The sequence below is a fragment of the Teleopsis dalmanni genome, chromosome 1 (assembly GCF_002237135.1).
Source record: "Teleopsis dalmanni isolate 2A chromosome 1, ASM223713v2, whole genome shotgun sequence".
In the NCBI taxonomy this organism is placed as follows: Eukaryota; Metazoa; Arthropoda; class Insecta; order Diptera; family Diopsidae; genus Teleopsis; species Teleopsis dalmanni.
Window position 1 is genome coordinate 10,362,384 of NC_051846.1, and position 13,830 is coordinate 10,376,213.

Genomic DNA, 13,830 nt, shown 5'->3' on the forward strand with positions numbered 1-13,830 from the left:
GATCGACCGAGAAATCACAGTACTGTTTGTATAACAACAGCAATGTCTTCAATGAATATAGATGATATATATCAATGATATAGATATTTAAGGAACGAAGAGCTTAGAGTAGACTAATAAGCTTGCGATTGATAGGTAGTGACTGCATAGATCAGCAACATTGGGATATGCAATAAAATGTTGCATAGATTATTGAGAAAATAAGAACCTAGAGCGAATCATATTTCAATGAATGCAGAGCGAGTAGAGGACAGATAAATACTTTCTTCTTTTCTTTTAATTCAGAATTTTAACAGTAGTTCTATCCGATCAGCATACCTGGTTATTAGACTTGTGTCCCGTAGTGTCCTCTAAGTACAGCAACTACTGTATTGTTTATGATGCGGTTTAGATGGAGGAATATATATATTATTACATATAAATATTTATCATTATATAGATATAAATTAGTCTCTTCGATTCCCTTATTAAGGTATGGCTTTTCAGACTTAAGTGTTCGGACTATTCTTGGCGTGTCAGTTCATTGCATTGTGAGTTTGCTATTTTTATTCATATCCAAGTGGGAACTAAGCTCTTCAATCTCTTACTAGTTAACTCTCCAATCTCTCTCACATTCAATCAAGACTAGTCAAAGTATGTTTCTGGGTAGAAATCAGGAAGTTACTTTGACCCTCTGATTGTAAGAACAAGCTTAATATAGTTGGAGCAATAATCGAAGACTAAGTCTTTGAATTTAACGACTATATTTTATTTTGTGTGAGCAGTTATGCAGTCTTGATGGAAAATGATTTCATCTTCTCCAAAACAAGTCTATTTCAAAAGGTTACAAAATAATCTAAGCTTATTATTTTAGTAATTGAACCAGCTTCAGAGCTGAACAACCGGATTCACTTCACAAGCAGACTCCTGTTTTGATCATGGAAGTTGACAGTAGTCTCATTTATAGTAGTGAAATCTCATATAAATTTTTTCACAACAGTTTCCAGTTTTCACACCCATCAATTTGTCAGCGAATTATAACAGAATCAGCTCTTTTGAACATGTTTTTTTATTAAGTTGTTTCGTCGATATAGCTAACTTCTTAAGATATCGGAGATAAAAGTTTTATACTTCTTACAATGATTACACCGTAAATGATAGCTAACAATAGCCACCGTCAGCGACAAATTTACGTATACAAGTTTATATGGTATATAGGTATGTCGGATATTGATTAGATATTAATTTTTAGAGGTACTTCATGTGTGTCGTGAATAACTTATGTTACAATTTGTTTTTTTTGAAGTAATAGACGTATTCAGTAGATTAACTATATCGACTTATAAGTGAAAGTGGTAGTTAGTACTTCATTATTTACTTATTAATTTAGCCATAACAACCCGTTACCGGGTTTCGCTTTAAAGCAGAATATCTCTAAGACGTACATCAAGTCCTATAGCTTATCCTTTAGATTGATAACTTCACCGCTCGTCAAGCTCATGATTCATTTGTATGTGGTAGTCGTCTCTAACTCGTAGAGGACCAAAGATCTTACACAGAACTTTCTTCTCGAAGACTCCCAGTGCTGCATCATCATTCTGTAATAGTGTCCATGCTTCTGCGCCATACAGAAACACAGGAAGGATGAGTGACCTATAGAGTCTAAGTTTTGTTTGTCAAGAGTGAGCTATAATATATTTACTATAATATCAGGAAGTTTTTTATTCTTCAAACTAATTCATTGAGTCCTCCCACTAACAAATTAAATAGTTTTTAGTTAAACTTAAACAAACGTTAATTTAGTAAAGAATTCCATTGATTTTTGTCTATGTTTCGTTAGTTGTCAGTATTTTGGATATAAAATTGATAAAATTTTTGTCGCATTAGTTACGTATCTTAATTCAAATAATTTGAGCTTGACTCGCGTGTGTAATTCGAAGATTAATTAATGCAATACAAGTGCCTTGTATTTTAATAATTATTTTGCTAATATTTATTGTTCCTTTTACTTTCGAAATACAATATTTTGAATAACAATCAAAAAATAAAATTTTTTTATTTTTTATGTTAAACAAAATGTAGAGAAAAGTGAAACACTGGAGCAATGAAATGCTCTGTTTCTTCCAAGTTGATACTTGAATAGCACGAGATATGCACATTATCGTTTAACAAAAACCAACTAAAACTTAAAATTAAATTTCAAATAACAATAAAGAAAATTAATTTAGTGAAAATTAAATGCACAACACGAATTACAGCACTAATAAATTAATAAAAAAAAATAAATTAAACAAAATAATGGTAAAAAAAAAACAAATAACGAATAATTTAAAAAGAAACCATTTACAATTTCTAGTGCACTTGGTGAATTCACAATGGATGCCACGTACCAAAATTTCGAATAATCATGCCATTAACATCTGCGGGGCTTAACGGAAAAATTCTATAAAAAGTGTGAAATCTAATGCCTATGGAACACTACAGACCAATTTATCACTGACCTGGCTATGAAAAAATTCTTGTTTATCTAAAATAAAAATAAAATTAAGCGACTTGGAATGAATGACTTGGAACTCAATTTTCAATGCTTCGCACGGCTTTGTGTTCAAAGGTGCAACTAATTTCGTTAGGGGCGTTGACTCTTTAAAATGGAATTAATTTAATTTGGCTTTTGTTGTGCATAACTAAACAGTACTTAACCTTCACTTCACTTGGAAGTAGCGAGATACTTTACTGTCTGCATAGATACGATTAGCTACAGAAAACCAAGGCACAACAATTCCAAATTCATAAAAAATCAATACAAAATTTATTATAAAAGTTAAAAAAGCAATGTTTGTTTTCGAGAAATATTTTGGGAATATCTGCAGGTATTTTGGAAATGTAATGAAAGTGAAATTATTTTTAAAGTCAGAAAAAGTTTGAAAAAATTAAACGTGACTTATTGCAACTTTTTATGCAAATTTATTTGTGCTTGTAAATTTTCACTTTCGTTATAATTCATAAATTTTAAAAATTATTAATACACAAAAAAATAAAAAATTTTTTCAAATTTTGATATACGAGTATTAACGTTAAGGTGCACACATCAAAATAAATGTTCAAGGCATTTCTCGTAATACATATTACCACTTAATGTTTGTGGACTAGGACATAGTAATATCCTTTCTCTCATAAAAATAAAGGAGAACCAGAATAAAAAGGATTAATGGGATAATATACCAGGATTAATGCAATCCAAATCTTTTATTGGTACCTATAACAATAAGAGATACCAGGATTGTATGAACCTATCAAAAGAAAAATTGATGAATCCTAACTGTAAACTAAAATACCTTCTTACAAGACTGGGTATACTTACTAATGCAAACTGTAGAATCTGAGAAGTCGGCCACGCATGTGCTGTTAGAATGCCCTGCGCTAATGCACATACGGAATAGGCTCCTGGGAATGTTTTTTCTTACGGAAGAGGCAATAAAACTCTCTAAAGTAGATTCTATACTACTTTTTATTGACGCAACAGGGCTTAAAGACCTACTCTAAACCCAGAAGCAGGCAAAATAGATTTGACGATCGCAGTGCCACATCCCCTAACAATAATAATATGACTATTTACTAGGGTACATAAGAACGTTTTCAATAAAGCCAAGATCTGCACTTCCAAGAGATGCACAAGCTATTTACTGTTTTCTCTTACCGATATTAGAATGAACATGAGAACAACTGAATAGTATCTAAGACATAAATATACGAGTATACCTCCCGTCCGATAACAGCATATATAAGAGGGGATCTAAAGCACAATGACGTATATACGAAATTCAAGATGTCGTTAAGTGAAACAAAAATGAAAAATAAAAATAACCAACATTTGAAAAGTATAGTCAACTGATTCGATATATAAAGCGGAATCTAAAGTACAATGACGTATGTACAAAATTTACCATGTCGTCAAGTGAAGCCAAAAATAAAAAATAAAAATAATTAACATTTGAAAAGTATAGTCAACTGCTTCGATTTTTCAAAGTATTCTGTTTTTAGCCATGATGGATACTACAACCAGACAATTTATGCAATTTGCCCTCGCTGGCCAGTTGCATAGAATAGTTCTGATATTTTCTTTTCCTTATGACACTTTCTACCGCTTCTAAATTCTTCGTGTAGTAATTGAGTCTACAATGTCCTGTAAGAAGTTCACCGAACTTTGATGTGTTAATAATCAATGAATCTTCTTGACTGCCACATTCCTGTTTGAACTCTCTCAAACAAGTAGATTTTGTGTTCAAGTAGATTTTATATCTTCCGTTCACATAATAAGTTATTTGTAAAGCTATTTGTTACCCCTTAGAAGGGCTCTGGACCAATGAAAGGAGTACATGCACCCTTCTTTGTATAAAGTATATACTCCAGATAAATGAAGAAAGAAACTCTTAGAACAAATGACAAATTAATCTCAATTTATATTCATGTTAAATAGTACAGGGAGGAAAAAAACGTCTAGAAAAAATAATATATGATGGATATATATATACGGGAACTTGTGGTAAGTACTATATATAAACAAATAAGAAAAAAGAAAAGGTATAGTGCCTAACAAAAAAAAAAGAGAATCATAAATTCTTTTTCTCAATTTTTTCCCACTTGTTTCATAATATTTTCTAGGAAAGTTGTTAATTACACACAAACTAAAAGTTAAAAAATTCAAAAATAAGCAGATAAAGTGTTAGTATTATAAATGATTCTTTAGTAAAATCAAGTAATAAAATATTATACATTAAATGCAGTTAAATTAATTATAAGTTCCCACATCATTTGACCAATATCTATTGCCATTGAGGTAAAAATGCAAAAATTTCAAATTCTTTCTACATTAAATTTATACCAACAAAATACCAACAGAGCAAAAAACCCTGTATCAATTAATAAAATCTCTATCTATCCTAAGGGTAAATAGAGATTAAATTGAGCAAACTCCTGTCAAACGAGTATCTAAATATAAAACATTTCGTTCAATTTGAAATAATTTAGTGTATATTTTGGTTTTTGTTACTTGGGTATTGTTTCTAGAATTCCAATAAATGATTAATTAGAAGCTATAAAATATTTGATATATTTATAATTTAGTATAATAAAGCCCAATCAATGGAATTGATAATCTGGTTAGACAATTAATTAAGCACAAGAAAGCCTTGAACAAATAAAACTCAACAAAAGTTGATCAAACAAAGTGTAGAATTAATTGATCGATACTTGTACATGACGAAATGTATCTGTGTGTCCGATTTTATCTGGAATCGAAACAGAATCGTTTAGTATCGTTTAGACAATGTATTGACAATTTATTTATAAACAATTAATAACAACAAATAAGCTATTTGGTTAACGTCTTTTTGATTAAGTGAATTCATTAAACCAAGTATTTATGAAATACATCCGCATGGGCACATGACATACCATCGTGTGAATAAGAGTTCAAATCGGTTTGTATGCTTTTTATAATTTTTTAATAGCTTTGGTAGATATAGATTTTTTATTTCTATGAACTCTAACTGATAATTTATGGAAAAAACTTCAATTATATACTGCATAAACTATTTTAAACGTATTTACCTTCTGAGCATTTTTTTATAAAGTTTAATTAAATGCCCTACTTAGCACAAATTTAAAAGTTCTCTTAGCCATAATGAAATATGAAAATAAGTTAGCTTTGATTTCTTCGAAGTTTTACTACACTTCACACATATAGCTTTAATTCAAATCAGAAATATTTTTGCTATATATTGCATAGTATTTATACATATGAGTATTTATAAATGTCTACCGAGCTATTTATTTTAATGCAGTACTACTTGATAAGATCTATCAATTGTCAAACATTACCTATAACATCTGTAAAAGGAAATTTGGTAAAGGAATTAAAGGTCGTACCTAAATCAGATAGCAACTTTACTCCTTCCTTTGAGTGCACCTCCCTGGGATCGACACTGCAAAAATTTGACAATCAGCATCACTTTTATAATCGCTTTTATAATCCCTTTTATAATCCCTTTTGTGTTTAGACTATGGAAGAACAGATATCGGCAAAATTTTCTTCTAAATGGAAATAAAGAATTGTTTGAACCATCATATATTTTGCTGAACAGTTTAAACGTTTTAATCTTTGTATAATTGATGGTCGCGATAGAAAGATTTATATGAAGAGTGTCTGACATGGCAGGAAATTTTGAATACCTTTCTAAGGTTAAAATGTTAAAATTTTTACAGTTAATGTAGAATGGTTTTACATGCAAGCGACTCAGCCATACAGTTAATATCGCCTCATAATTTGCTTATAGATGCTTATAGATTTATTTTTCTAATTTAACTTTTTCTTTTGAAAAGTGGTTAAAGCTGATTCAGAGTTCAGAGTACAGAATGTCTTCTTTGTGATATTTTGAAATCAAATTTTTGTCAAATGCCAGTCCTAAGTATTTTATCTATGCACTCAACTCTAGCATTATTCACTATTAACAAACTTAGATTCTAATGTCGCTTTTGAGTAACATTGAGTTGAGTCTTCGATTTCTAAATGAAATTGACCAGATCATGCATAAGCACCCGCAGATAGTCAGAAATTTATTTGCATCTGCATCAGGAAACAAAATATGTCAGCGTACAAGGATTATAAACTGGGTGTGATTTTTGGGATGTCAGTGGTATTAAATAAGTAAAGCATAGGAGAAAACGAAGTATGTTAAGAGACTTCAGTTTCGATTGATTTGAAAGAAATTGAAAGAAATTTGAATCTTAATTTTTGATTTAACAAAATATTTTCAAGCAACTTTATGGTTGGTGTGAAAAATATTTATTGCACATTTTAAGTATAATTCCTGCATGCCACATTTATCATTCTTATCACCGGGCTATTGATTGGGTAACTTTTTCTTACGTAAAGGTGTGTTTAAGGTTTATATCACTCTAATAAAAGTGGCAGGTCAGTCAAATGATTTGTGTAACACTAAATTGTTTATCTTGGAGAATATTTATTTCTTCACCATCTTCCTTCAATCACGTAAACTGTTGGGTCAAGGCTTAAATAGTTATACATATTATACTCATTGGGACTTAATTTGAAAACAGAATAATGATTTTGATTGATTATTAAATAATTTCAAATACTTTTACATAGAATATACTTTATATTCTACTCGTATACTTTATATTAGCAGTGTACCAAGCGGTTTACAAATACTCTGTAGTTTCAAAATAGTTCCAAAGGAGAAGATTTAATTTTTTTAGAATTTAAAAGTCAAATACAAAAATCTGAAATTCATTTAATTCAAATAATATGTATTAAAAATAATTTCTAAATTAATGTAACCAAAATTAAATTCAGTTGAATCTTTAATGACATGCAATCACTGTAGGCCTTAATATAGTATATTTTATTTATGAAGTTGAAGTCTCTACTGTGGAAAACTTAAACTGGCACACTTTTTCCGCTTTCCACGCACGAAAACTTCAACAAATTCGCATCAGACAATGAAATAATTTTTTGTTTGTGAGCATGAAAAGCTAATTCGGGGCTTCACATGGAAGTGAATGTATTGCAGATGGCAGCAAATTTAATTTATGCTCATTCAAAATTTGTAACTTCACACTTTTTGAAATAAAATCAACTAAAATGAATAAAAATAAATTGTTTGCAACATTTTTTGCTGTTATCCGTTTTTAATTGTGAGGATTTTCAGAGCAGCAAATGCGGTTAATCTGCATACAATGCGAGTGCAAGTGCAAGAGTCTCGAAGTATAGACTCCGCCACATACAAAAGCTATTAGCTATGCAAATATTTTGCTCTATATCCGCATTTGACTGTATCTGTTATTAAAAATTGCAACAATTTTCAAACCATGGCAATTGAAATATTTTCCAATTTAACACTCTTAATTACTACTGAATGTTCCTCAGAGCCATTGCAACAGTTTTAATAGTCGTGAATCATTAGAGAGAAACTTGAGGAGCCTGAAATTGGGCCAAATGTAGATCTTTGCCAAATTGCTTCTTGTAGTAGCGTATATGGAATTGGAACTGTTTTGATTTTAATAGGACTGACTTAGTAACCTTTTCTCACTTAACATAATTACGAATATAGAGTTTCTTTCTAAATTCCAAAAATAATTATTAGTATTTATAGCTGCAATTTCGAAACTTCAACTTTATGTCTTTAGTTATAAAAACAATTTACTTTCAAGTAATTTATATGTGAATATTAATGACTTATGAATGCCAGTGAAAAGTACTACTACATTAAGTGAGGGGGTTACGCAATTTTCCAATGTATTTGTATTTACCGCCAAATATGAGTGCGTTTATCTGTGCTTACTTAAATGATCAAAAGTGATTATGCGAAATTGTTAAATTAAAATTTACTCCTACAACAAAAACTAACAAAGTTAAAAAAAAAAATTATTTTTTAGAGAAAACATATCGTTGCATAACAATTTAATGTATTTAATGCTTAACAAGCCAAAGTTTATCTAAAGCAAACAGAAATTTAATTAAAATGATAAAATTACTCAAGCTTGCACAATGGCACTGTTTTGTCTTATCAGAGCCAAACCGGAACTGCGACTGCATTGGCTACTAAATCTGTAGCTGCAACCTTGATGTTGAACAGTGAACCGGCACAATTGAAATTCAACACTATATAGTATCAACCCATACACCCATACACCCATACAACCTAGAAGCTATTATAGTTCGCTATCCCCGTTTACCTTGATTTGCCCTCAATTTTATAACTCGCCGAGCTTGTACTTAAAGGTGTTTACACAAACATACTTGTATCTTATATAAAACCGTTACAAAAAAGTGTATAGTTTCTTAAATAATTATCTTTAAATTCTTGTTCTTGAGCCAAGCAAAAGCTAAAGCTAAAGCCCGGAAGAATGAATTCATTTGGCGTGAAAAATGCCAAACTCGGCATTGTCTCTTCGCAAAACTAGTCACCCTTGGTACATTACGTTTTTTTAATGGCGCTTAACGCCTCAATATTTTCATAGACAAACAATCCGTGATTGAATGCTTCATTGGATGGATACCAGGTTGCTGGCATGCTTGACTAATAAAAATAAAACTGTTACTTTATTCGTATTATTTATAATATATTTATTTATCTTACTTTAAATTCATACTAAGAAAATAATAATTTTATTTATGGAAATCTGTGCAGTTTTCATTGAGAAAAAACGGAAGAGTATTTTCTAACATATTTTTTTGTAATAGAAAATCACTTTAAAATCGAACAAATTTTTATAAATTTTTTTCAAAAAAACTCATATAAGGTAGATGCTTCGAGGGCATTCTGATTTTCGATGAGATTGCTAGCGTTTTTTATCCAAAAATTTCCAAACTTAAAGACTAATATATGGAGAACTATACTGTAACGATGTAAAGTTAAGTGAAAAAGTTACTTAAAATATTGAAATTTATTAAAATGCAATGGATACTAAATCGAAGTTTTGTCTAAATATTTAATTCATTTTTAACATAATCAAAATAAAAAAAAATATAACTTCTAACTTTATTATTATTACGTGTATTATGTTGAAGCTATTTGAGCTAGTGCACTTGAGCACTTTTACAATCTATTAACTCGAGGTGTCTTCAAAACCCCTCTTTTCGCCTTGACTGGATTATTGTTTATCATTTCTTCAGACTAAGTCATAATTGACCTCAGATATGCATACCTCCCCGAGGAGCCTGCATACTTTCCCGAGGAGCGATTCTGAGATTCGATAACGCGGTGTTGGTAAGTCTGTCTGTCTAACTTTATTAAGCATATTAATCGATTAACTCAATCAGAACAGTGCAATGATTAGCAATTGAGTTTTTATATAAACTTTTATCTTCTTCTATCGATGAAACTAAGATAAGTTCTTGCACACAACCTATGTCATTGACGACAATTACTCTAAACTAGTTGACCTAAGGACTCGTTGCTGATTTTTGACCTGTTAAACCATCTTCTTCAGGTGCGACAAGTCAGTCCAATATTTTTTCAAACTTACTTATTGCCACTTCTCTATCTGACACTTTAAACATCTTTTTCTGAAACATCGTTTTTCATACTCACGAACTGACCAACCAGCAAAAGCGATTAATTCATTTTAAATGGATATGGATATCCTTACATTATTGATATCATTGTTATTAAAGAGATAATCTGTTATCACATATTCTTGTGAAGCAGTAGATAATAATTAAAAACAAAGTTATAAAGCAATATTGTTCCAGTGAAATTAATCTGATTAAAATATACATTCTTTACTTGTATAAAAGTTATAATGACTCTTTGTATCAAGAAAATATATTTATGATGCGCAAAAGTGTCAGTTTTTTTCGATAATTTTAAATGCTCTGTTATTTTAACGGAAAATACGCAGATTAAGCAGCTGGTTAGACTCGGCACCTTTTCGAAAGAACCACACATATCAATTCTATAATCATTTCTTGTGAGCGTCTAACAGGAAATCCATTTCCTGCAACGAGGCCAAAGGCTTTTTACTTCAGCAGCGAAATCAAGTCGGCATGACCTTAATGCTCCAAAGCTACAACATAACATTTAATCTTTAGAAACATGATAGACGTACATTGGCTTTGGACAGTGGACTGTAGGGCGCCATGGAACGAAGCTAGGACTGCCCTATTTAAACTCCTATAGATTTTGTTGTCTAGTGATCGTGAACGATGTACTAAAATATATGTTATGTCACTGTCCAGACTTGTCTAGATCCAAGCACATGATCCAAAGGGGATCGATATTCTTTAACTTAATTTCTTATGTTACCGATATAGAAGTGAACCAAATACTTAATTTCATAAATTCATCTAATATAATATAATACTCCTAAACCTCTACAAAATTTTGAAGATTGAAATCTAATTAATTGAATCAGGTTTTGATCTACTTTCACTTCATCTTTCTGGTTTTCCTATCTGTAAACAGAGATACTATAAAGTTTTTAACTGTTGTATTAAGAAAGCATGTAGCACTTTCTCAATATACAAAACTATGACGGAAATTTTTTTTGAATTGAATCACAATATTTGCACACAATTTGAAATTGATTTTATTATATGGATCTAAATCATAAATGGCAATTTACTAAATATATAACTGCTTAATAAATATAATACAGTCGAAAAAGAGATTAACTAACTATGCCGAGAATAACAACGAAAACTTAAACCAAACATTTGATTGGATAGGGCATATATTGCATTAGTTCTCTAATGTTTTTTCTCAGGGTACATTCGCTTAGACCCTACAAGGAAACCGAGAAAGAGGTACATCAGCTCTATGTCTTACAAACGAACTATGGTATACACACTGAATTCATCTCCAACAATCTATGTATTTGTCTTATAATCTTCGTTTTTCCTACTTTTTATAGGTCTTTTCGGGTTATCACAACAAATATTTTCCTATAGCTGGAAAATTGTTTAGCAATTTAACACGAAATATAAATTATTGGAAAACTTTTCCAAAATCCGTTAACTTTTTTCTAACTCCCTATGCTTCCATATTATATATGAAATGAATCAAAATAGTAACTAATCTTAGTCACTATTATCAAAATTTTTAAAAATAATTATCAATATTTAGTTTAATTTTTATAAAAAAAAATGTATATAGTTAATAATAGTAACTATTGTAACTTTTATATGGAAATAATACAATCAATATTTTATTATGTAGTTTTTTATTTTTATTGTAACTTTGGAGTGATTTTCACAATATTATCTCTTATATTATTTATTTAATATTGTTTACTTAATAATAATTTTTGTTGTATTTTTAAAATTTCTATATTTCTATATTTTTAAAGTGAAATTTTTATTTTAATTTCGCTGATTTAAAGTTTAAATATATTAATTATCTGCATTCGTATATATATCATATATTGATCTGCTTAATGTTCTTAAAGTGAAATGGCTAGAAATATTAATATATGACTAATTTAAATATATTTTAATTAAAAAACTGTTATATTAAAATTTTTAGGGTTAATGAAAAAACTTCAAGTTTTTTATATATTATATATTACATATAGATATAAAAAAAGATAGAAACAACAAAAACTTAAAGTAATTATATACCTAATTTATTTAAATATATATTTTATTTAAATATGTGTGTATTATTTTAACATGTTTTAACATTTGTTAGCTAAGCTTGTTTTGTTATAAACTTAACTGTCTTATTGAACTGCTTTATGAGTTTAGACTAAAAGAGAGAGAATATATTTTAGAATATGGGTCATCGGTATATGACAATGAGCTTAGCGTGCTACAGATTTTGTAGATCATTTCATTAATGGCTTATGAGAGTTATTTGTATTAATGTAAAACTTTATTTATTAGTATTAGAGTTGAGCTAAACAACAGTAATAAATTTTAGGACCGTAGTTTATTTAATTTCATTTTACTATAACACCATAAAGGCTCTAACATAAAATGGCAGTTATTTTAATATTTTTATATATTATAAATATTTATAAACAAAAGATCTATATGTTCTTAATACAGTTAAGAGAAATGCAATTTCTGTGGTTATCAATTTTTATTTTATTCATTTTTACTTATTTAGATTTCATGGACTTTATGCTTAAAAATTTCATTTAAAGATTACTGAGTCAAGTATATATGTATATATTGTATATATACTAATGAAAAGTGAAAGTTATGAATTTAGTAGAAAACATGTACACATAATTTATATTATATATAGATTAAGTTTTTATTATAATTCCTTACTAAAATATAAAAAAAAAACACTAAATTACAATCATTTCTAATTTTGTCTTTATGTTATATTAATTTTTATTTTTTTAAATATTTTTTCCAATAATTGTTGCATTTAATATCACCTACAAACATTTTATTTAGGTTTCGATCATTTTTTACTTGAAACACTTAAGGCGCAGTTTTAAAAGAAAATTCAGTGTTATTATAAGTTGGTATATAAAAGTTATATTTTAATAGGCAAGTATATTGTTATATGTGGATATATATCATACATATGTAAAAAAAGAAAAATAAATAAAAAATAAAATAAAATTAAGGTAATGATGAAAATTTCGAATGTATATATATATATTGTTAGCTTTTTGTGGCAGTCAGTTTGGTTAACTAAATCAGTCCGACCCCACTGGTCCATTGTGATGCCACTGCTAAACATACAGGATATTAGAAATTAAATTACTTTGAAAGTTTGCTATAATAGAATTCAATAAGTATACAAATTTATAGAATCAAATCCAAACTTCATTTTGTTCTAATTGAAAGTTAAAAAATTCTCTCTAATACCTACCAATAAAAAATTTTTATCGATAACAGAGTTAGACAGAAAAATTTTAAATCGGATATATTAATTCTTTTTAAAAATTATACTTATAAACAATAGAGACCAAGTTTTTGAGTTTAAAATTTTGCTTTGATCATATTAATTAATAATTAAAATAAATTTTTTTTTGTTACTATCATAGATAACTAAACTAAATGTTGTGTTTAGAGGTATCAACAAATTTTTTTCTTTATTTCTGCATTAAATGGATACCTCTGAGTTATCATGGTTTTAAAGTGTAAAAAATTATTTCAGCAAAGGCCAAGAGTTCATAATTCTTTTAAAAAATATAAAGTTAGAGATATACAGTGTGGAAAAATTAATAGCATGTTTTTTGAAATAACATATGTGCCTGTGTTTCTTTAACACTTTGAGATCAATTTTCATATGAAAATTTTTAACTTAAAATTTCAATAAATTTATAGATTAAAAGTTTGAGAAATTATTTAACAGTGTATTGTTT